Source organism: Macrobrachium nipponense, chromosome 33 (genome assembly GCF_015104395.2).
Source record: "Macrobrachium nipponense isolate FS-2020 chromosome 33, ASM1510439v2, whole genome shotgun sequence".
NCBI lineage: Eukaryota > Metazoa > Arthropoda > Malacostraca > Decapoda > Palaemonidae > Macrobrachium > Macrobrachium nipponense.
In genome coordinates, this window is record NC_087219.1 from 19,193,882 (window position 1) to 19,219,802 (window position 25,921).

The following is a 25,921-nucleotide window of genomic DNA, read 5'->3' on the forward strand; positions in this document are numbered from 1 at the left end:
GCGTCCTGCAAGTCTAAGGACACCATCCAGTCGCCCGGTCTCAAGGCTCCCAGAACAGAATGAGGCGTCTCCATCGTGAATTTGGTGGTTTTCTTTTCCACGAAAAGATTGAGCCTGCTTACATCTAGAACTGGACGCCAACCTGACGACTGCTTCGGTACTAGGAAGATCCTGTTGTAAAAAACCTGGGGACCCCAGGGTCCGCGACTTGTTCCACCGCTCTTTTGTCGATCATCTGCTGAAGGAGATCGAATAATACTTTCTTCTTTTCTCCCTGATAGGATGGAGAAAGGTCTCTGGGAGTCGTAGAAAGAGGAGGAAGATCTAAAAAGGGGATCTTGTACCCCTGCTCCACGATCTTGAGGGACCAAGAGTCCGTGTCTCTCTCTCCACGCTCCCGCAAAAAACTTCAGTCTGGCTCCGACTGGTGTCTGAAGGACAGCTTCTCACTTGGAAGGCTTTGGCTTAAAGGAAGCTCTTCCTCGTGAAAACCCTCTCCCTCGAGGAGCTGCTCTCGAGGGGGGGAGCCCCACGAAAGGGCTTAACTTTCTTCGGCAGTCGAACCGCAGCTGAAAAGAGGTTGAAGGTACGGCTGACCGTCTTGTAGACTGGGCCAAAAGGTCCTGAGTTGCCTTCTCTTGCAAACTGTTCGTCAGGTCCTTTACTAAAGTCCTGGGGAAGAGATGGTTCGAAAGAGGCGAAAACAGCAAATCCGCTTTCTGAGCTGGAGTTACCGAACGAGCTGTGAAGTTTGCACAGCAAAGCTCTCTTTTCAATAAAGCCGTTTCCAAAATGAGATACGATCTCCTCCGAACCATCCCTGACGGCTTTGTCCATACATGCTAACACGCTGGACAGCTCCCCCAGACTGAGAGATTCTGGGCTTCTCGCTTGCAGATCCAGAACTCCCAAACACCATGTCAAGGAAGTTGAACACTTCCAGCGTCCTGAGCAGACCCTCCTTCAAATGATGGTCAGTCTCCGTAGAGGTCCAGGTTACTTTAGCAGAGGGTAAAGAGACCTCCTCTGCGAATCCACTAGGCTGGAGATTGATTGATTGATTGTGAGTTATCTGGCGTCACAACTACCAGGGTCACCGACGCCGAATACTAAATGTGATCTTTTAACTTTATAATATATTATCAACATTCAAAATAACTTTATCTTTATGAGAGATATATAAATTTGATTTAAAAAAATAAATTAAATTTCTGATAAAAATATAATAAATAATATTCCGATAAAAAGAATTGTGATTGATCACTACTGTAAAACTATTAAAAATAAAAATGTATATTACTAAGACAGCACAGCTGTCAGATATATTTGAGAAGACCAGCTTCTTGATAAAAGAGATAATGTTATTAATACATGCGCTTTCTCCCAACAGTTTTGCCATGCTATAATTACCCCCTGCTCCACTACTATAACCTAAAAAAACGATTCCTAAGTTCCACCAGACTGGGACACTCAACCAGCAAATGCCTAACGGTTAGTGGAACTAAGCAATCATCACAGAAGGGCTCATTCTCCCCATCCATCAGAAAGCCATGAGTTTAAACGCGTATGGCCAATACGTAATCTACACAATACAATCTCCCACTTCCTTGGTATTAGGTCATATTTCCAAGGGTGTGTCTGACTAGTAATTTCTTTCATTTTATTGCCTACTCTGTCCCACTGAGTACCCATAACTGCTGGATGGATTTCCATATATCATAGAATGTATCTCGATATGGAACAGGGCATTTTCTCGGTACCAAAGTTTGCGCTGCTGATTTGGCTAGCTTGTCTGCCTCTTCGTTTCCCGATATGTTCACATGGGCGGGAACCCAACAAAATGAAACAATGCATGCCTCTATTTGGTGCAAAAAAAATCCACTGCAAGATCTTCAACACCAAGGGATGATCAGTATTAAAGACTTCCAGGGACTGTAGGGCACTTTTGGAGTCACAAAATATTGTATAGCTACAAACTGGGAGTGTTTTGTAATATGTTCCAGTGCTATTAGGTGCCATACAATTCAGCTGTAAAGTTTGAGGCAACAGAAGGAAGTGCACCTCTTCGGTTAAAAGATTCGCTAAAAACCCCATATCCAACGCCAGCATTGGACTTAGAGCCATCAGTAAATATAAAACTTGTATCTACATGCTCTGATACATGCTCTAAAAATATGGACTTCATTTCCTCATCAGATTTATCCCTCTTTGCTCCACTGAAGTACCTGCAGAATTTCACATCAGGTAACCTCCAGACAGGAGTTACTGGATACACAAAGGGGATTAATGGGAAAATTTTTTAATATTCGTATCCTCTAAAATATTTTTAATTCTATAGCTAAAAGGAGTGGGATACCTTGGATGACTTTCATAAAAAACCGTTAAAAAAAAAAAAATTTCTATTTGCCACAGCAAATGCCAGAGATTTGGGGAGTCTTTGCACTCTAAACCAGTACCGAAGTAATGATGACTGGCGATAGAGTTCAAGGGGCATCTCTCCTGCATAAGTAGCATACTAGGTATTGGTGACGACTGGAAAGCTCCTGTGGCTATACGAATACCTGAATGATGCACTGAATCTAAAATTCTCAAGTTAGATGAGGAGGCTGAAGAATAAACTTCACATATAGACAGCTTTGACAAGATTAGGGATTTATGAAGCTTTAGTAACAGATTTCTATCAGCTCCCCAACTGGTGTGAGAAAGCACCTTCAAGATATGTAGAGCTTCTAGGCTCTTTGCTTTTATATGTTTTATATGGGGGACCCAAGTCAATCTATTGTCAAAAACTAGGCCTAAGAAGTGTGCTTGTTCTACACATGGGATTCTACGGCCATACAAATAGAGGTCTGGATCAGGATGCACTCCCCTGATCCGACAGAAGTGGACAGCAGTAGTCTTGCTTACAGAGATTTTAAAACCCTGTTTCTCAGCCCAACTTACTATTTTATTTATTGTTAATTGTAGCTTTCTTTCTGCTACAGTCCATCCGGGTGGCAGCAAAGGATATTGACAAGTCATCCCACAAACAGTGTCTTTAAAACCTCTCTTGGAATGACAGCTTGCAACACTGTTTATGGCCAGAGCAAAAAGTGTTACACTGAGAACACTACCCTGGGGAAACACCTCTTCTTGGCACTTTTTCTCTGATAAGTACTGCCAAACTTTAACTTTAAAATACCTACGATGTAAAAAGGATTTCACAAATAAAGGTAATTTGCCTCGTAGACCACTATTATGCATAGTCTTCAGAATCCCATGTCTCCAAGCAGTGTCATATGCCTTTTCTATATCAAAAAAACACTGTCACATGGTGTTGCTTAGAGGCAAAGGCTTCATAGACAGAGGCTTCGAGTTGCAGTGAGATGTCCAGGGTGGAGTGCATTTTCGAAAACCACACTGAGAGGGTGTTAGAATATTGTTGTGCTCTAGATACCACATCAGTCTTACATTTACCATTTTTTCCATCATTTTACATAAACAACATGTTAAAGCAATGGGGCGGTAACTTGCTGCACAGAGAGGATCTTTCCAGGCTTAAGGAATGGTAACATGGTAGCTAATTCCCATATGCTAGGGTAGCTGCTTTCATCCCATATTCTATTGATAATACTTATTGTAAAAGTTTTGTGTTCTTTGAAATGTGTTTAAACATTTCATAAGGAATCTCATCTGGACCAGGGGCAGTGTTCTTGCTCCTAGCTAAAGCAGAGTCAAATTCCCTTTCAGAAAAAGGCATATTATATGATTCAGCTTTGTTTGATGAAAAGCAAGTACCTGTTGTTCTTCCATCATTTCTGAAATGATGTCCTGGGGAACTATCTGATTTTTCAGAGACTCGAGCAAAGTGTTCAGAAACATATCACTAATTTCTGTGGCATCAGTAACATGATTATTATGTAATTTAAGTACTGGAGGAGGACTGGGTGAAATTTACCCTGAATTTTTCTTATTTTCTTCCAATGCTACAGACTGGTGTTCTGCTGTTAATAGAGGATACATATCCAGCCCATGCTTGTCTTCTGGCAGCTTTCATGGCTTTTTCGAAATCGTGCCCTACACTGTTTGTAAATTATGACATTGTCCAAGGTGCGATGTCTACGGCACCTGTCAATGATGACCTGGTAGCTCGGTGTAACAAACCTTAGGTCTTCTGACCACCATGGTACTGGCCGTCTCCGAATAGTCCTTTAGTTCGAGGAAATTGAGTGTAGACCTGCAGTATGTTAATGTTCCATTGAGTAGATCAATGGCATCATCTACACTTGGAAAATCTTTTGCCATCCCCCTCCAACTCACTCAAATCTTTGAATTTTCTCCAATTTGCTTTCTCCAAGCACCACCGTGGTGATCTCGGGATAGGTGGACCATCATTGGTGTCGATCACAATTGAGAATGGTCACTGGTATGCCAGTCATCACTTGTTCTCCAACTAAAATCAACACTGCAGTTGGAGCTACATATTGAAAGGTCGATGCAGGAGACGGTGCCTGTCTGAATGTGGTAATGAGTAGGTTCTCCAGTATTAAGAAGACCTATATCTTCAGTTTCTATTAAAGATGCCATCATATTCCCTTTTTGGATTTGATGTTACATCTCCCCACAATGGATGTCTACTATTGAAGTCACCAAGTAGAAGAAATGGCTCTGGTAGTTGCTGCATTAAGTATATCAAGTTCTCTTGGGAGACATGGCTATTTGGTGGAATGTAAAGGGAACATAAAGTATATTTCCTTCTTAAATCAATTCTTACAGCCACAGCTTGAAGTGGAGTATTTAGTTTCACTTGGTAGTGTGGCACATCTCGACGGATGTAGATGAGGGATCCACCATGATTTCCCACCTCTAAATCAAATTTAGTTCTATAGTGAACATATTCCCTAGGACAAGGTGTATATTCACCTAGCATGGTCTCCTGCAAACATAACCCTACAGGGGAGTGCTCATAGATCAAAAGCTTCACTTCCTCATACTTTGCTCGCAGTCCCTGACAATTCCATTGAATAATGGAAGTGAATTTATTTATGTTTGGACCAATATTATGGTTCCTTTTGACAAGATTGGGAGAGCTCTTTTTCCTACTAGGGGAGGCATTTTAATGGAAGGCTTTGTTGGCCTCTTGGGTGGAGTTGCCTTCATAGAGCCAACATCTTTTCCTTCAGTGTCCCTGACACTGAAGGGTTTTTTAGTTTCTTTACTCTCCATCTCTGTCGAGACAGAGAAAGAAGAGGTGTTCTCTAAAGAGACCACCTCGAGAGTCTTTGTGTTGCTGGCAGTAGCCAGCTCTGCCTCTAATGAGGCAGAAGTACCAGCGAGGACTGGCACCAGGGGACCAGCATCTGCTGGTTTGTCCTCCAAAGAGAATTGGCACCAACAGAAGCTGGCACCAGACCAGCAACCACTGGCCTTGCCTCCAATTGAGGCAGATGGTGGAGGGTGTATCTCAACTGGCACTTCAATTTTTTCCAATTCCATACTAGGGCCTTTCTTGTTGGTTCTAGTGAACCTTGTCTTTACTTTCTCATCATCAATTGACTCTGATGATTCAGTTAGCTGTCTCTTTAATGATTCTTTATTTGTTTCTACATTTGTGCTCCTAACTTGGGTTTTTTATTTGTCTCTTCTTTTGGTTTCTTAATTTTGCTACTACAGTAGCAAAACTTAGACCGGGTCTTACAATCTTTGCTTTGGCTCTCTCTCGTGCTTCCTTAAATGTTGTTCTTTCTATTACTCTAATGGCTTGGATTTCCTTTTCTAGTAAATATATATCACACTGCTGAGACGATGATGCATGTTCCCTCACCACAGTGAACACATTAGGTTCCTGGTGCACATTCCATGCTCATCCTCTCCACAGTTGACACAGACGGCAGGATTTTCTTGCAATTTGGATCGGCATGATTGTAGGGTGTGTCCAAAATGCTGGCAATGGAAACACCTTCTGGGTCTCGGGATGTACTGCTTTACCTTAAACCTATACCAGGCTGCAAAGACACATTCCGGAAGTCTTAAGGTGTCAAAAGTTAATATTAAGGTAGGCTGAGGTATTCTGTTATTATCAACCTTCTTTGTCATCCTGTCCACCTTTATTACACCCTGGTCTTTTAATTCTGTTAAAAGTCTCTCCTCAGAGAAAGCCATCAACTGAGGGGCATAAATCAAGCCCTTGCTGGAGTTCAGGCTGGAGTGGGGAGTACACTCAACCGTAACTCCCGCAAGGTCCGACAATCCCATCAACTTGATACTTTCCTCTGGGGAGATGCTTTCTACCAGGAGCATGTTTCCATTCTGCCGGGGTGGGGTTATTTTTGGCTGTCTGCCACAACATTTAATGATTTCCCTATGCACTTGAAAAATGTCTATACTGTCACCATCTAGCTTTAAATTAAGGTATTTATTAAAGGAATTGGGTACAAAGACCCCAGGAGCTATTTCATATTTATTATTTTTCTTCATGGCAAATGGTTCCAGTGTGACAATACTGGAACCAGATGCTTTTTGTTTAGTTTTCCTGGCTGTATTATATTTACTCGCATTAATTTGGGTCGTCAACTGTGTCCGTCTGTCATTCGGCCCAGGGATACTACACTGATCCTGGGGACCGACCATGGAAAGTTGATGTTTGGGTTCCGAGGACAAGTCCTTTGATGAAAGCATAGGGTCGTCAACGGAGAAAAATAGGGGGGTTGCCATAAACGTAAAAAAATACATAGTTCATCCAGAATATTCCCCCATATACCCACCATGGAGTCACAATTAGAGGACGGGTCATCCCTTTTATTAGGGTCGTCCTAGGGGTAATTACTAGATATACACCCTATCCCCAGTGCTAAGGCGTTCATGATGTCCGTCGAGATCAGAAACCCCCGGCATGAGGATAGGTTTGACATTAAACTTTCCCTCGCTCGACCACGTCAGGTACTAGAGTTCTACGGGTGAGGTAGCATGCCGTCCATCCTCACCCTCCTTCATATCCCAAGATTTAGCCTAAACCATGTCCAAAACCAAGCCAATCCGTCGTCATCATAGAATCCATACCTTATAGGGGGAGGAAGGTCAGAAAGATGAAATGTTTTTAGTAGAAGAAAAAGGGCCTGACTTATTTCGTTGGATCAAAAGCTGGGCACCAAGGCCCACGAGGGGAAAGCAGTTCCCACCAGGCATCAGGGCCCAGCTGCTGAACCCTAAGCCCCCATCCTCGGCAAGGCTTCAGCATCTGGGGGGACTAGGCTGGAGAAATCTCCTTGAGCCGAAGAAGGGATACGAACTCCTACTTCATCTTTTGGTTCTATACCAAATGCCCCCTTTTCCGCTAAGTCTAGCTGGCGGCAAGGCGAAGGTCGGTCTTGCCTTGATCTCTCCTTCGTATCATCCAATCTTGGAGTTTCTTAAAGGCACGTTTCGTGGAGAGAGAAGTTTTCATCTCTACAAACTCCGGGGTTTTTCCAGTTTTAGATGAAGAAAACTGCGAAGGAGGAGACTTGGGAGCTGCGGGCTGAAACTTGTCTTCGAAAGAAGAACGCAAGAGCCGCACGAGGACTTTATAGTCCGATGATTGAAGGGGCCGCAGAAGGTTGGGTTCCTCTTCAACCGAGTCAGCCGAACTACTCAGCTCTCCTTCTCTAAACGGAAGAGGAGACCGTCTGTCCGGACGAGGGCGTCCTAATGTCGGGTCTTGGCTTGATCAAAGGACCCCTATCCTTGCTAGAGGCAGCCTTATTTCGGCTGTCTTCTCTATGACGCTTACTACTTGATGAAGGTAGAGCGTCCCTGACGAGGACGAGCGTCCTTAGCGCCATCCGCGGCAGTCTCACTTGCCAGAGAAGCGTCCTTACGTTTCTCAAACGAAAGGGTAAGACCTTTTCGCTGGAATACGTGCCTGTGCGCGTAAACTAGCGTCTGGGGGTACGACTTCTTGGTCGGAATCCCCAAAAGCGTCTTGAAAAGAGCCCTGAACGTCCTGGCGAGCTTCTGCCAAGCGTCCTGCGAGCGTCCTGGCGAGCGTCCTGGCGAGCGTTCCTGCCGAGCGTCCTGATGAACGTCCTGCCTAGCGTCCTGCCAAGCGTGCTGACGAGAGTCCTGCCGAACGTCCCTGCCAACGTCCTGCCAAGCGTCCTGCCAACGTCCCGCCTACGATCCTGCCTAAAGGCGTCCCTACAAGCGTCCTGTCGAACGTCGTGCAGAGCGTCCTCCTCAAAAGCGTCCTGACGTAACGTCCTTCTAGAGGACGAACGAGATCGGCGAATCGCCGAAGGAGAAGCGATCGGCGAACGAGACGAAGGTAGGTGAGGGAGAAGGAGACTGCTTCGTCCTCTTGACAGGCAGTCTAAGGTTCCTTCCTCCGCTTATGGTTCCTCTGAGCCATAAGCGTCGATAGCTGGTCCTGAAGGACAAAAGAATGTTCTTCGTTGGGGAAGAACGAACAGAGAAAGCAGGACTGATCCTGCGGAAGAAGACGAGGGGGCGAGGGGACGCCTCCTTCCTTCTCACAGGTACAGCTACCTGCTTCTCAGGTATACGCCGCCTGTGCACGCAACCCAGCGTCCTCATCGGAGGAGATCTTACCCCTTTTCTGAGGCGGAAAGCGTCATCGCATCCTCCGACGAAAGTGGCGAAAGAGGACGTGAAGCGTCCTCCGCACGAAACGTCCTTTTCAGAGGACGAGAGTCTCTCCGAGCGCTCCACCCCTTGCGCTGGGGAGGACGCTTCGGAGGACGAAAAGCACTCTTTCAGGACGCGCGCTCGTGCGCGCTCCTTGGCAGCCTGGGACTTTGCTACAAGGTCTGCCGAAGGGACGCCAGATCGGTGGGAAGCCCCGTAACCCTCTTGCGGCTTTCGACATACCTACTGAGTCTTGGGAGTCTGATAGAGGTCTAGGCCTAGAGGCATTATGGGGCCGATCTGACGCCCTCCACACACTAGGGGCACGATCACCACACTTGCCACCGAGCCAGTTTCTAAGGCTTTCACTTTGGTCTCCAGAGTGCGAAGAGACTCCAAAATCAGAGAGAGAGCATTCGCTTCTCCCGACACAGAATCAGAGCCCGAAGGCAACACAGGTTTAGGGTTGCAAACTCTACAGGTGTTAATGTAGGAGAGATGTTAGCCTTACCTTTGGTAGAACCACTCCTGGAGGAAGACCTCCTGATCCTATCGCGCTCCAATTTAAGGCGATAGGACTCATATACTCTCCAATCATCATCGGTCAATCTCTCACATTCATTGCACCGATTATCAATCAAACAATTATGCCCCCTACAACTCATACATACTGTGTGGGGGTCTACCGATGCTTTCGGTAGCCTCACCATTACAATCAGCCCTCACACACACTCTGAAACTCACAGCACTTGATCCAGATATATCTTATATAGAAAAGTCAATCCAAAATCAAAAAACGGTTCCACTATCGCGCATGCCAATTCAACAATCCAATTCAATACCAAAAAACCAATCAGATACTTAAAGCGAGTCAAATTCCAAAAAATCCTGAGCAGAGGTCTGTAAACAGTTTGTTTACTGACCGGCGACAGAAAAAATATGAATAGAAAATGGGAATGGTTCCTGATATCCGCCTCCCAGCGGCGGGAATGGGTACTACCACCTGGCCGCCCACTGCGTGTGCCGCGAGTTTTGAAATTCTGTCGGACTTCAGAAAATACAGCTATATATATATCTGTCAGGTAAGTGGCATGAACAAACTTATATTTCCTGGATTCTTGATGTATGGGGATATGGAAGTAGGCGTCCTGCATATCTATAGTCGCCATCCAATCCCCTTGATGAATGGCTGACAGGGACTGAATGGTTGGTTTCCATCTTGAATTTCCTGGTCTTTATGAAGAAATTCAGGGCGTTGACGTCCAGGATGGGTCTCCAAACCCCCAATGATTTGGTGACTAGAAATGGACGCTTGTAAAACCCTTATATTGACATCTACTATCTCCACTGTCCCCACTAACGGAGTTTTTCCTTGAAGGGGATGAAATACCGTTCTTCTTTGATGACTTGCAGAACCCATGGTTCGGCCTTCTTTTCTGCCCATTTGGTCCAAAAATGCTGCAGCCTAGCTCCCACTGTAGCATGGAGGACTTGATCCTCACTTACAAGAAGAGGTCTTGGTTGGTCTTAGTTCGAGGTCATGACTGGAACTTGCCTCCGCCTCCCCAAAAAGGATGCTGTTGCAGAGGGGGGACCGTTCTTGAAGAGAATGAAGTCAAAGGAGGACGAACTGTTTCCTTGGTCTTCTTAGAAGAAGTGGCTAGAACAATTCTGGGAGGGTAGTCTTCTGGAGTTCCGCTGTTACATGCTCAATGGCAGCTTGAGGAAAAAAGACTACTACGATCCAAGGGTGAGAACAGAAGGGGTGATCTCTGTAAAGGTGGGTTACCCATTTCGAGGTGAACGAGCACCATTGTTCTCTCTTCTTAAGGATCCCAGCAGTAACCAGTGCTGCTAACTCTTGCAAGCAGTCTCTGATTGCTTTATCGGCGTATGACAAAACGCCTAACCAATCCGAAGCAACGTTGGGTTGAAGGGAAGCACAACTTTCAATCTTCTTGGCTAGTGCACCTATGGTCCACTCAAGAAAACTGAAGATTTCAAAAACTTAAAAAAAGTCATGTACAAGGTGATCCAGCTCTGAGGAAGTGAACAAGATCTTGGTGGATGAAAGGGCCCACCTCCTTGCCAAATCAATCAGGCTTGGGAAGTCCCCAAGGAAGGAGGCAAAACTCCCCAAAAAAAACCCAAAAAAAAGGAGCTTCTCCAGTCAAATACGAAAGGTATCCCCTTTTCTTTTTGACAAGGGAGGAGGAGGAGTGCAAAAAACCACCTTTCCTGCATAACTCTTCTTTGTGAGCTAAGTCTCAATGCCAGACAGGGCTTTTTTCAATGAGGACAGGACAGGAGCATACTAGGCAATCTGGAGTCTTCAACAGGTTGTCTCATCACAAAGACTGATCCTGGGGATGCGGCATAGCTGGCGAGAAATAATCAGGAAAAACAATACAAAAACTTTCTCACCAGAGATGCAATATGTCAACGCCAGTTGAAACACTGATCAATGGTTCCTACTTCTCGTTTCGTTTGAAGGTGGAGACGAAGGTACTACTGCAGAATTGCGAGACGTTGACGGATTTTGAAGTAATTCCAAAATGCTATCCAGGCAACAACTGATCGGATCCAGGGAAGGATCTTGAACCTCAGGTGGAAAGGAGTGACGTCCAGATTGTGAGGCCGAATCTCTACTAGAAGCTGGCGCCAATCTTAGAGATGACGGATGCACCAGTGCAGGTGAGTACCCAAACACTACTCTCTTTGATCCTCCTGGGCACTTGGATCCACCAGACCCACAGGTTCCATAAACACTTGGATCCTTTGGATCCCACTGAGCACTTGCATCTGTAAGATCCCACTGTAACTTTTGATCTCTTAGGATCCACTGACACCATGTATCCCTCGAATTCCGGTACTGAATACTTATACTCTTGGATCCCGATATGAGGGAGTTGGAAGCCCGTTTGGACATCAACAACTGGCAATCTGACACTCAAACTGCTGGAGAGCAATGGGAAACATCCCATAAGCTACAAGAAGGAGATACACCACTGGAAATGACCTTTTCAGCGACCTAGAAGCATCCTTGAATCATCCGTTTCATCCTCTACTAGCATCCGAATCTGACTCACTGGACAAAAGTGTGTGAATACCAAGTTGGATGCCTTTCCAACGGCCATCTCCCAAGTCCTGGGATCCTTGCACTACAGGCTCGGATGAGGGGGCAACTACCTGTAGGCAAACCACACCGAGCCTATCAGGACCTCTGGTTTGCCTCCTCTCAGGTTTAGGGGAGTTTACCAGTGACATTCATCCAGAAGTATCGGTGGGACGGATAGCTACCTCTTCCAAATCACTAGCACCTTGACCACTTGCACTAATCTTATCCATTAAACACTTGACCGAATACCCAATTTGGGCAACAGTATTCACAAGCAAATTAAATTTATGATCAAACTTTGCCTCTAAACTGGTGATGGTATTGGGATCAGAAGGTTGGGAGCTAGGCAAAGGAGAATTAGGAAAAGCCAGTCACAGGTGTAGAGGAAGCAGGAATAAAAGGAGAATTGCTGACTAGAGCCTTTATTTTCGGCTCTAGTGGCCGCCCTTCTTAGCCATTCTTCTCAAGTTTCTCTAAACAACTAGTCAAAATCTTCCACGTTCTCTGATTCCAATCATTGCATATAAGAATAGAAGAGCAAGTCTGACCCCTACATTGACAACAAATGCTATGAGCTTCATGCTTAATGGAAGTCACCCTGTTACATAACTGAGGAAAGTAAGCTAACTACATTAGCAAAATTGCTACAAAATTCAAGAATACAATTCCAGAATATGTCAACAAATCCTGTGTCAACTACAACCACATGGTGAAAGAATTCCAAAGCAAACTACCAAGCAAACACTGTTGTTGTTGCAGGCAGAAAATGAATGTTTGTCTTATCTTTTGTGTTGTTTGTACCTATACTTCCCCAGAAAATGGGCGGGGCCGGTCATTCTCAAAATAAAAGAATCGCTCACTGCGTTTTTTTTTTAATTTCATTGCAAACTGCTGCGAAAGTAGAAACTTGGTAAGTTACTTATACAAAATTAAGTTTCATATAATATACTTACCAAGTATAATTATGTACTTAGCAAAAGCTTTCACTTGCATGGCAACCCTAAACTAAAACATTGCAGTAGCATTTCAATTACATAATGTTGATAGACACACAAACACACAAGTAAAAGAGAAGGATGGCAAGTTTCATATATACTTACCAAGTAATTACTGAGTTATAGATTTCACTCACACGGCAACCCTAAATAAAAAAATTGCAGTAGCATTTCAATTACATAGTGTTGTAGACACATAAAACATGCACCAATAAGGCCTAATCAATTTAAATACATAAGAAAGTTATACTATATAAGAAAGTTTATAGTATATGGCTGTATAACTATATATTTTAAAGATAAAACGCAATCTACAATTATGTGTCCACTATCAGGTCAACATGGCAATGTACACATACACAGGTGACCTTAACTTTCTCATTTAAAAACTGAGCGATAAGTGTAGCCCAATTCTAGACGAAAACTAAGCGGATCGTAACTTCCATTAATGTTATCAGATGAAGGCCTACGTTGTACATTTGTTCGAATCTTTTTTTTTCTTGCTATTTAGGTGAGGGGGCTTACCTCTCTTACCAAACTTACCTTATGTAGTCTAATATATATAACAGGTTTTCATCCTTATATGACCACATTTTCTGGAGATGCTTTCTTTGCTACCTTGTTAATAGCCGCATTTCCACAAATGCCAACAAGAGCTACGTAAACCCCACCAAACAAAACTGTATATCCTTGGACAAAAACTGATATCCTTGGCCACCAAAGGCTAGGCAGTAGCAACCAATTTTTAATATTGCAATACACCCCCTGAACACCTGAAGTAGCCCTGGTCACTGACCAGGCAATTGGGATTAAGGGGCTAATTCAGGTGTTCAGGTGAGTATTATAATATTAGTTTTATTATGAAAACTTCATATTTTAAAAAGAGAACCACAAATGCTCATTCGTTTTCAAAACTGACAGGCACTAAAAAAATTGATTAAATATTAAAGTTGTTTTAAAGCTTATGTAACTGGCTTCTTCAAAAGCTTATTTCACAGCTGTCATCTCAGCAGTGAAAATAGAATGTATCACATCTTTGCCAAGAACTGCACACCCACATCATTAGCATATTCTCAAATTAAATTATTATTATGGGCCTCATAATACCTGTTTAATCTGAGGTTTAACCAACCCACAATTCACTATTTTCTTCTGTATGCATCCATATGAGCAGAACCAGCAGCATCTATATTAATGAATAAATGAGGGACCAAGTGCCACATACAATTCCCAAATGTCCTAGAATTTGCCTGTTTTTTTCACAAAAATAACTCTCAAAAGCAATAGAAAATTTTTTACAATAAAGCTATATTTACATTGACAGATTTCGAGAAAATTATTAGGCCTACACTGGGTAGACAAATCAAAACTGCAACTACATACAGAGCTGGATACAGTATGCCAAATAAACGATCACTTACCTCAAGGTCTTCATCATCATTATCGTGGGCACAGTGTCTTGGATTCTCTGCACACTATGCAGAATCAGAGATACCAGGCATTTCATTTCCAGGATATATTTCACATCGTTTAGAAAGAAACATCCGGACAGGTCCAAGTGAGTCAGTTCGACAAAGGTTTCAACAGCAGAGCAAAGTATTGGGGCTCCATGGGAATATAGAGTTCTTGCACAATAAGTCGCCTGAGTTTGGAGTTCGTAAAATATAACCCCGTTGCTCTATTTCACTGACTGGACTAGAGTTCTGAACTATCCACTGGAATCTGGTAAAGGATTGAGAACACTGTGTCCGGCAAAATATTTCTCGTCTTACCAATCACCAAAGAAGTCAAACATTCACCCACACCCTCTCTATTAATATTTTTTAAAGTTCTTTTCGTCAACTTGCTACAGTTACTCACATCTAATTCTAATAAATGATGAGAAAGTAGGTGATTCAGACCATCATCTGAGATTGACGAATTTCTTAATGTCACTCGCTTAAGTCTCGTCAAAATCACATCTTTGAATATGTTAATGAATTTGTCGTCAAGACCCTGGGGGTCCATCTCCTGCCACAGACTGATGAGCTTCTCGCATATCTCCATGGGCAGTGCCAGTTCTGAGCGCAGGCACCACAGCCCTGTCTCAGGCTGCAGCTCACAAAAGGTTTCTGGATGTTGGATGACATATTTGCCACAGGCATCCAAGAGTGGCTCAGGAGAGCTGTCGTCCCAAGGGCAACTTATGTTTATAGCTCCCATCTTGGAGCGCAATGTAGCCTCTTCTCTCAACAGTAAGCTACTGCATTTTCTTTGCTTCTAAACCTGGAAAAGAAGATACATTAACAGCAGTCTTAGAAAGCAGTTCCAAACTTATATTAAAAGTACAGTAGTTGGCAGCCTAATTGTTAATACACATTTAGCAATAGGAAATGAATAATTTTTCTTATTTCCAAAATGCTAAACTAAAGTACTGAAATTTGTTATTACAAAAGATATTTACAAACTAGTTATGCAATACAGTGGAACCTCAGTTTTCTTACACCCTGGTTTTTGTACGATTTGGTTTTTGTAGACTTTTTCCGATGAAATTTTGTCTCAGGTTTCATACATTTTCCCAGATTTCATACAATCGGAAATGCTCCTTCCGGGACCCACTGCATGACTAGGCCCATATACAGCGTCCATACAAAGCATCCCGTGTTCTCTTGTGACCCATTCTGCTTTTGGGTTCATTGTTTTCTGTGCCTTTTTGTGCTTTCTTATTTGAGTGCAACTGCTAAATAAGCCATCATGGAGCCAAAGAAAGTTCAAAGTGGCAGCCCTTCCATAAAAATGGCAAGAAACACCATAGAAATTAAAACAGAACACGTAGAAAAGTGTTGGAGGGTGTTGCATTCCAATCACAGTAAGAAAATGCCTACAAGTGCTGCTGTCAGTGAATGAAGGTCAGCAGAGGCTGGTTTGAAAAATTCAGAAAGAGAACAGGCATACATAATGTGCCTACTTCAGTGATTAAGGACATGTTTGCAAAGTGGAGTGATTGAAAAGATTTTGTGGAGAACTATCATCCCAACAAAGATGTAATCCGTGTCTCCAATATCTTTAATGACAATGTCGTGTTCCACTTTAGGGGGAGGAGGAAAAAAAAAAAAAAACTCATAAACAAATGTCTCTGGACAGGGGTCCAGTGACTCTCAAGCTGGTCCTAGTGCCAGTAAAAACTGAAGAGGGGAAGTAACCCCAGTGTGTGCCAGTAAAAAACGAAGAGAAGTAACCCTAGATAGTCCCTGGTACCAGAAATCCTTCAGGAGGGGGACCTCCCCTTCCGAAAACTAACCTCTCCTCCTCCTTCGCCCCTTCTCTCCGTCTTCCATACGTTAACAAGTCTTCCATAAAGGCAAGAGTGATGTTAAATGTTCTTTATTCATTTATATTTATTTCTCATTGTTTTCTGTATGTAAAACTGTGTTTATTCCCTATAAAATGTATTTTTTGTTAATATTTTTGGGGGTCTGGAACATGTTATTGTTATAATACAATTAAGTTTGTTCATAACTTACCTGGCAGATATATATATAGCTGTATTTCTGACGTCCGACAGAATTTCAAAAAAATTCGCGGCACACGTAGTGGGGCGGGGTCAGGTGGTAGTACCCATTCCGCCGCTGGGCGGCGGGATATCAGGAACCATTCCCATTTTCTATCATATTTATTTATGGGCCCTTGTCTCCTGAGGGGAGGAGGGTGGGCCCTCTAAGTATATATATCTGCCAGGTAAGTAGAACAAACTTAATTGTATTATAACATAACATTTTGTTCATGAAACTTACCTTGACAGATATATATATAGCTGAATCACACCTTCGGATGGTGGGTAAGACAGACTAGGATTTTTTAGGAAATTTAAATTAAAATAAAATATTAACTATTGGTTTACCTTACCTGATAGCAAAGTAGGAACTATGTGATTACTGTCACCTAAAGCCTGCTTATTGCTTTATCAGAGTTGCCAGCCAGGTGTTGACCTGTAGTGCTGGCGCTCTCTGGATGCTCTGTCAACGGGGGCGTGACCACAATGTGACAAGACCATCTAGGCAAACATATGGCAGTAACACAGCAACCTACCACCACCTGACCAACAACTAAAACGCAAAAAAACCCCTGCTATTAACACTATGGAATGGGAGATTTTCACAGAAGATCTCACCATCAACCAAAAAACACAATAAACTAACCTAACTAAGCTAAGGGATAGGGAGAGAGCTACCTTCAGCCCCCAAAACTGTGTCTGCCGAAATGTAAGGTCCCAAAGAACTACAGTTCTCGTAAATCGTCCTCACATCCCGGAGGTAATGTGAGGGGCGAATACGGAATTTGCTCCTCCAGAAGGTGCTATCAAGAATATCTCCGATAGACATGTTCCTTTGGAAGGCAAGAGAGGTAGCTACTGGCTCTGACCTCGTGAGCTTCACTTTAAAGAGGCTCATATCAGTCTTCTGGCAAGATGAATGAGCCTCTTTAATGACGTCCCTCAAGAAGAAAGCAACAGCATTCTTCGACAACGGCAAATCCGGTCTCTTCACCGAGCACCAGAGATTACCTGAGGGACCTCTTATCTCTCTAGTCCTATTCACATAGAACTTGAGAGCCCTGACAGGGCACAGGGCTCTCTCTGGTTCTTGACCCACGAGACTCGATATTCCTTTGATTTCAAAGCTCTTTGGCCAAGGATTAGACGGGTTCTCGTTCTTAGCCAAGAAAGAAGGGTTCAACGAGCAGACAGCGCTGTCTCCCTTGAAACCCACTAGGCTACTGAACGCTTGGATTTCACTAACTCTCTTCGCCGTCGCCAGAGAAGTTAGGAAAAGCGTTTTCCTCGTTAAGTCCCTTAGAGAAGCTTCAGGAGAGGCTCAAAGGGACTTAGCATCAGATGTTTCAACACCACATCTAAATTCCATGAGGGCGGTCTTGCTTGTGGAATTTTGGTGGGTAGTTCAAACGACCTTAAGAGATCGTGCAGATCCTTATTGTAGGAGAGGTCCATTCCTCTGTGGCGAAAAACGGCAGACAACATACTCCTATAGCCCTTGATTGTATGAACTGCCAATTTTTGTTTGCACATTCTTAGATAGAGTAAGAAATCTGCTATCTGATTCACAGAGGTCGTGGAAGAGGAAATTCCTTCCTTCTTGCACCATGCCCTGAAGGAAGACCGCGCTTAGGACTGGTAGACAGCTCTTGAAGAGGCTCTTCGAGCATTAGCGATTGCTCTCGCAGCTGCCTTTGAAAAGCCTCTCGCTCTGGCCAGCTTTTCGATAGTCTGAACGCAGTCAGGGCCAGAGCGGAGAGGTTTGGTGAAACCTTTTGAAGTGAGGCTGTCTGAGTAGATCTCTCCTCCAGGGCAACGTTCTTGGGAAGTCCACAAGGAACGTCATGACCTCTGTGAACCACTCTCTTGCTGGGCCACATTGGGGGCAATCAGAGTCAACCTTGTCCCTTCTGACGCTGCGAACTTTCTCATTACGTCCCCCATGATCTTGAATGGGGAAAGGCGTAAAGATCCAGGTCTGTCCAGTTCCAGAGCAACGCGTCCACTGCAATTGCCCCTGGGTCCATAACCGGGGAGCAAATACAGAGGAAGCCTCTTCGTCCTTGATGTAGCGAAACAGGTCTACTAGAGGACGTCACAATTTCCATAACTTTTGACAGACTTCCTGGTGCAAGGTCCCATTCTGTTGGTAGAATTGATTCGGCGGCTGAGAAGGTCCGCCCTGACATTCTGAACCCCTGCCACGAATCTTGTCAGGATCTTGATGTGCCTTGCGTCTGCCCCATAGCAGAACTTCCTTCTTCGCCAGGAGAAAAGGGATTCTGGAGCGAGTCCCTCCCTGATTCTTTAGATACGCAAGGGCTGTGGTACTGTCCGAGTTGACTTGAACAACCTTGCTTGACAGTTTTTCTTTGAAGAACTGCAGCGACAGGAATATCGCTGCCAGTTCCTTTACATTGATTTGTGGCCAGGCTACCTGTTCCGCCCCTCTCCAGGAGCCTGACACTTCTTCCCCCCCTAGGGTGTTGCTCCCCACCGGAAGTGGAAGCGTCTGAGAACAACACTAGGTCGGGGCTCAGAAGATTTAAGGAGAGGCCCTCTCGTAACTTCTGGGGGTCGAGCCACCATCTTAAGTGTACTCTTACTTCGTTGGAGATCCTTAGGATCGCATTCAGGTCCCCTTTTGACGTCCATTCTTCCGCAAGGAAGAATTGAAGAGGCCTGAGGTGCAGTCTTACCCAGCGAGACAAACGTTTTCTAGTGAGGAAATGGTGCCCAGCATACTCATCCACTCCCTCACCGAACAAGCTTCTCTCTCTAAGAAGGCTTGCGACTTTCTCTAACCCCAGTCGCTGACGTTCCTGGGATGGAAACGCCCAAAAGAAAAAGCCACTGAATCCATCTGAATCCAGATACACGATGACTGTGTCGGGTCCAGATGCGACTTTTCGGTGTTGACCAACAGACCCAGAGACTTTGCTAGGGCTATCGTAACTGAAGGTCCTTCAGAACACTTCTGCCTCGACGACGCTCTGATCAGCCAATCGTCGAGGTGAGAGGGATATCCTGATTCCTGACGAATGGAGCCACTTCGCTACATTCCTCATAATCATTGTGAAAACCATTGGGGCCGTTGCTGAGACCGAAACAAAGGGCTCTGAACTGCCAAACCCTGTTGTCCAAGACGAATCTCAGGTACTTCCTTGAAAGAGGGTGGACTGGGACGTGGAAGTATGCGTCCTGCAGGTCTAGAGACACCATCCAGTCGCCAGGTCTCAATGCTCCCAGCACCGACTGAGGCGTCTCCATTCTGAACTTTATCTTTTCTACAAAAGATTTAGCCTGCTCACATCAGGACCGGGCGCCAACCTGACGACTGCTTCGGCACTAGGAAATCCTGTTGTAGAAGCCCGGTGACTCTAGGTCCAAGACTTGTTCCACCGCTCTTTTTTCGACCATCTGGTCTAAGAGATCGAAAAGAACACTTTTCTTCTCTCCTGATAGGATGGAGAGAGGTCTCTGGGAGTTGAAGACAAAGGAGGAGGATGAAGAAAAGTGATCTTGTACCCCCGTTCTCTATCTTGAGGGTCCAAGGATCCGCTCCTCTCTGCCTCCAAGACTCCGCAAAGAATTCCAGTCTGGCCCCGACTGGTGTCTGAAGGACGAGATCTTCATTTGCTGTTTTTCGGTTTGAATGAAGCTCTTCCTCTCGAAAACCTCTCCTCGAGGACTGCTCTCGAGGGGGGTGCCCCGCGAAAAGGGTTTGACTTTCTTCGGGGGTTTGCTGAATGTTTGACGTGGAAGGAACCGCTGGACGTCTTGAAGACTGAACCAAGAGGTCCTGGGGTCGCCTTTTCTTGCAAACTCTGTGCAAGATCCTTTACCATAGCCTGGGGGAAGAGATGGTCCGAAAGAGGCGCAAAGAGCAATTCCGCTTTCTGAGCGGGAGATACCGACTTAGCAGTAAAATTGCACAGCAGTGCTCTTTTCTTCAGGAAGGCAGTTCCAAAATTCGAAACTAGCTCCTCCGAACCATCCCTGACGGCCTTGTCCATACATGACAACACTCTGGACAGCTCCCCAGACTGAGAGAATCAGGACTTCTAGACTGAAGGTCCAAAACTCCCAGACACCAGTCTAGGAAATTAAAAACATTAAGGTACGAAGAAGTCCCTTCAAGTGGTGGTCAGTCTCAACCGGAGTCCCAGGTCACCTTAGCAGACGCTAAGAGAGACCTCCTCTGGGCGTCCACTAAACTGGAGAAGTCACCAACGCGGACGAAGGGACCTTTATCCCCACATCCTCCTTGGTCTCATACCAAACTCCTCCTTTCCCGGCGAGTCTAGAGGGTGGATGGGCGAAAGTGGTCTTGCCCTGATCCTTCCTTCTGGACATAAAGTCTTGAAGTTTCTTACGCCCCTCTTGGTCGACAGAGACGTCTTCATTTCGACGAATTCAGGGTCTTTACGGTCTTGGACGACGAAAGTTGTGAGGGAGGAGACCTAGGGGCTGTCGGCTGGAACTTGTCCCCGAATGCTGAACGTAACAGCCTAACAAGAACCTTGTAGTCCGAGACAGCTGAAGCTTCCGGCTGTTCTTCTCTACGGAACTCCCTGGACTACCTAAGCCCCTTCCTCCTAGAGGAACTGGAGAACGCCTATCAGGAGAGGGAGTACGTCCCTTAGGCTCAATCCTGAATAAAGACTTCCGTTGGTTGGAAGTATCCAATACAGGACGGAAGCAGCCGTACGTTGATTCTTTAGATGCACGGACATCTTCCGAAAGAGAAGCATCCTTAGAAGCCACGTTAACTGTCTTTAACAGAAGCTCCTCTACGAAAGGAAGCGCGAGCTTCCTGACGAGCGGCGCCAAAAGCGTCCTGCTTAGACAACGCGAGCGTCCTGCTTTGCAGTCTCCAAAGCGTCCTGCTTCGCTCTAAAAGCGTCCTGCTTCACACGGCGAGCGTCCTGCGGAGCGTCCTCAAAAGCGTCCTGTCTATAACCATGAAGAAGCCTGCCTGCTTCGGCGACCGAGCGGTCCATGCCGAGCGTCCTAAAAGAGTCTTGAAGAGAGCTCAAAGGAGTCCTGTCTAGAAACGCCGAGCGTCCTGCCGAGCGTCGTCAACCGCTACTTGCCGAGAGCGCAAAGCGTCCTGCTTCGAACGTCCGAGCGTCCTGACGAGCGTCTTCTCCCTGAGAGGAGTAAAAGATCTGCTAGGAAGCCGAGAAACGTGACGATCCGGAGGCGGAGAGCGACGATGCGAGCTGAGAGAGAATGCGGCCGCTTCGTCCATCTTGACGGGCAGCCGAACGTCCTTCCTACGCTAGGCTCGACTGCTGTGGGCAAGTCCTCTGAGCAATCAGCGACGTAATCTGGTCCTGAGGGACACAAGGATATCCTTCGTATGGGGGGGGGGGTGACGAAGAAGCAAAAAGAAGGGGCAGGACTCGAGACTGCGAGAAGGCGAGGGGCGAGGGGAGGGGCGTCCTCCTTCCTTCTAGCAGGTACAGCTATCTGCCTCTCAGGTGAACACGCCTGTGCGTGGAAACGAACGTCCTCATCGGTAGGAAAGCCTTCCTCTTTCTGAGGAGAAGGCGTTCATAAGCGTCCTCTGACGAAAGAGGAGACATAGGACGTGAAGCGTCCTCAAAGCGAAAAGTCCTTTTCAACGGACGCGAGTCTCTCCGAGCGCTCCACCCCTTGCGCGGGGTGGGGAGGACGCTTCGGAGGACGAAAAGCAATCTTTCAGGAGGTACGCGCTCGTGCGCGCTCCTTGGCAGCCTGGGATTTAGCAACAAGGCCTGCCGAAGGGACGCCAGATCGGGTGGGGAGCCCCCGTAACCCTCTTGCGGCTTTCGACATACCCACTCCCTGAGTCCTGGGAGTCCGATAGAGGTCTAGGCCTAGAGGCATTATGTGGCCATCTGACCGCCCCCTCCCACACACTAGGGCAACTAACACAAACACTTTCACTGGGCCGGTTTCTAGGGCCAAAACTTTAGATTCGCGAGCACGAATAGACCTCTAGAATCAGAGAAAGGGTGTTACCTTCTCCAGACACAGCACTGGGGCCCGAAGGCAACAAAACAGGATTAGGTTGGGCAAAATCTACTGGTGTTAGATGGAGGAGAAATGTTACTATCCTTACCTTTAGTAGAGCTGCCCTTGGAGGAAGACCTCCTGACTCTATCGCGCTCTAATTTACGCCGATAGGTCTCATACATCCTCCATTTATCATCATCCAAATCCTTAAACATTCATTGCACCGATCATCAACCACGCAAACATGCCCCCTGCAATCCATACAAAAACTGTGTGAGGATCAACTGAAGGGGTAAGAAGCCTCACCTTACATTCACTCCTCACACACACTCTGAAACTTCCCGAACTTGATCCAGAACATACTGAATCTCAGAAAGCCAATCCAAATCAAAAAAAAAACCAATCCACTATTCCGCGTGCCAAGTCCAACAATCCAGAAGCTCCGATACCAAAAGTCAATCCAGATAATATTAAGCGAGATAATGAAAAATCCTAGACGTAGGTACTGTAAACAGATGTTTTGCAGCACCGGCGACAGAAAAAATATGAATAGAAAATGGGAATGGTTCCTGACTATATCCGCCGACCCAGCGGCTGGGAATGGGTACTACCACTGAACCTCACCCCACTACGCCTGTGCCGGCGAATTTTGAAATTCTGTCGGACGTCAGAAATACAGCTATATATATCTGTACAGGTAAGTTTCCTATGAACAAAACATTAATTGTATTTACATTATTTCCTTATGGGAATTATTGTTTCAGTTTTAGTACATTTCGGACTTCATAGAAGGTTCTGGAACAGATATGTACGAATACAGAGGTTCCACTGTAATTTACTGAATGAAGCAATATAAATTCTCCTACAATAAGACCTAATTGTTTTATTTAGCAATTAATACTAGTAGTTTGGTTTAAATATTTTACCAAAAAAACAAAACTTTTATGATAACAACTAAGTCTGTCCAAACAAATCTATCAATCACTGACTCTTTCTCCAGTGCCCTGGAATCCAAGTGGCACAAGCTTGTATCATTCACGACTGAGAATTCCCCTCCACATTTGTCGAGACCAGCTTATGAGGCTTCACTTACTCATCAATTTTCTAGTGCCCAGAATATGCCAAATTCTCAATAATCATCCAGCATTACTACTGGCACTATCTTTTGATTTTAATTTTTCGCACACAGATTTTAATTTTTTACACATAAGCATAGAGTATGCATTTTTAAAACAAAGTTTCCTTGATACAAACACATTACAATAACCTACAACAATTTCCTGACACTCTACAAAAGAAGAGAATTCATCCACTTACACCTGGCTGAATATGACAAGCCCAGTGCTTTCTAGATCATAAATTCTTTATTAAGGATTCCTCAAAAAGAAAAAAAAATCACCTATACATTCAGGTCTTCCTCGACTTCTGGTATATCAATCAAAGTATTATAGGTCCTCTTATTCATGATCTCAGATACATGCTCCAACCAGCATTGCTTTTCTTCTCCTGATATTGAACCCACCCTCCTTATCACTGGAGTTCAAATTAGTCCTTGTATGTGCAACATATAGTACTTATATATTCTTGGGAGAGCATACTTCACTGCAACAAACACTACATATCATGAGTAAGTCCTCTTCAATACTGAAGATAAAACTACAGTATTGCAGTTTTTTTTCCAGGATCACCATCACACCATTGTTGAGGCCGGCCTTTTTTTTTTATTTGTACTGATAAAGCTCTCTGACAAAATGACAATAACAGTCTTATAAGTATAAGTCCTAAAATATGAATTTCATTATTAAAATGAAGTTTTATTGTATACTTACCGCACAATATGAGCCGTGATTTCCACGAGCGGCAGGATACTAAATTCAAATTTAGCGCGTCGGCGTCGCCAACACTGGTGGTGATGACGTCTCTCCCCTCCACTCGCGGGAGAACCAGGTTACAACTGCCAGGTGAATCCAATTCTTTCTGCCCGTCCGTCCACCTAAGGGTAGGAGGGTGGGTATAATCATAATTGTTCGGTAAGTATACAATAAAAACTTCACATTTTAATAATGAAAATTTCATTTTTATTGTAGTGTCTTACCGAACAATTATAGAGCTGATTACACATTTATGGGAAGGTGGGATTCAGTGGACCACTAGTATTTTTAAATGGTTACATTTATTGCAATACCAGTAAACACTCAATGGTGTCTGTTGTACCTTACCAATTGTAAGAGAGCTACAGCAGACTGTTACTGCCTCTGGTCGGTGCTCTTCTTACTATTGTAGAGGAATTGGAATTTGACCAAAGTTAGCCTCTACAGGAGTGGAATCCTTCCGTAGTTCAAGCGAGTCAAGCTGACTGACGGAGGTAGTAACAACAAGATTGCCCTTGCCCTGGGCTAAGACCAGAAATCAATCATACAAAACATTTGTCACCAACACCAGATTGAAAAAAATAAAAACTATATACCCAACCATTGTAAAAATCTGACCTAACAGACTGGGTGAGTATCCCAGGTACTCAGTACCCCTAGCTTCCCTTTTGAACTCGACAACCTATTCAAAGGTGAAAAGAGTTAGCATAGATGGTGACGACCCCTGTGCCGTTTTCTCCCAACACCATGCCAGAAACAGCACCGGACCTAAACGTTTTACAATTCTCTTGAAAACCAAAAAACCGTTTCTATCTCTTTGAGATAATGACTCGCAAAAACCGAATTCGATCTCCAGAAACGTGCTCTGAAGAATCGAAGCTAAAGATAAATTCTTTCTGAATGCTAAAGAAAGTTGCCACTGCTCTAAACCTCGTGAGCTTTAACTCTCAGAACGGAAAGATTGTCGTTCTCGGACTGCGAGTGAGCTTCCCTGATAAGCTCTCTAATAAAGAACGATATAGCATTCTTAGAAAGAGGACGAGAGGGATTTTGAACCGAGGTCCAGAGCTTAGAGGATTGTCCTCTGATACCCTTAGTGGCAAACAGATACTGCTTAATAGCCCTGACTGGACATAAGAGCCTTTCTTCCTCCTCATGTCCAACCAAATCAGAATAAGTTCCTTACCACAAAACTCTCGGCCAAGGATTAGAAGGATTCTCATTTTTGGCTAGAAGGTCAAAGATACCGAAAATACAGCATTGCCGTTGAGAGAAACCGACTCTTTTGTCTATAGCGTGCAATTCGCTGACTTACGCTTAGCAGAAGCTAGTGCAATAAGAAAGAGTGCCTTCTTAGTCAAGTTCCTGAGTGAAGCCTGACTTCAAAGGCTCAAACGGTGGCCCCATGAGGAACTTAAGCACCACATCTAAGTTCCAAGCCACTTGTATCTTGCGGGAGCTTAGTGGTTCGAAAGACCTAATGAGGTCCGAGCAGATCTGAATTGGAGGAAATATCCAAACCTCGATGTCGAAAAACCGAAGAGAGCATGGCTCTATATCCTTCTGATCTGTCGAAGGAGCCAGTTTCTTAGAGTTCCTAAGCAAATAGAAGAAAATCTGCTATTTCTGTTAAAGAGGTCGCAGAAGTAGAGACTTTAGCACTTCTACACCACTCTTCTGAAGATTCTCACTTCCCTTGATAGAGTTTGTTAGAAGACTCTCTCTCTACAACGAGCGATAGCTTCTGCAGCTCTTCTTGAAAATCCTTTCGCTCTGACAAGATTCCGGACAGTCTGAACCC

The 25,921-nt window shown here is 44.7% G+C and overlaps 1 pseudogene; it reads right to left on the reverse strand.

The window, feature by feature from the left end:
• LOC135202779 (protein zer-1 homolog) overlaps positions 1-25,921 on the reverse strand; it is a 116,307-nt pseudogene that overhangs the window by 79,904 nt on the left and 10,482 nt on the right.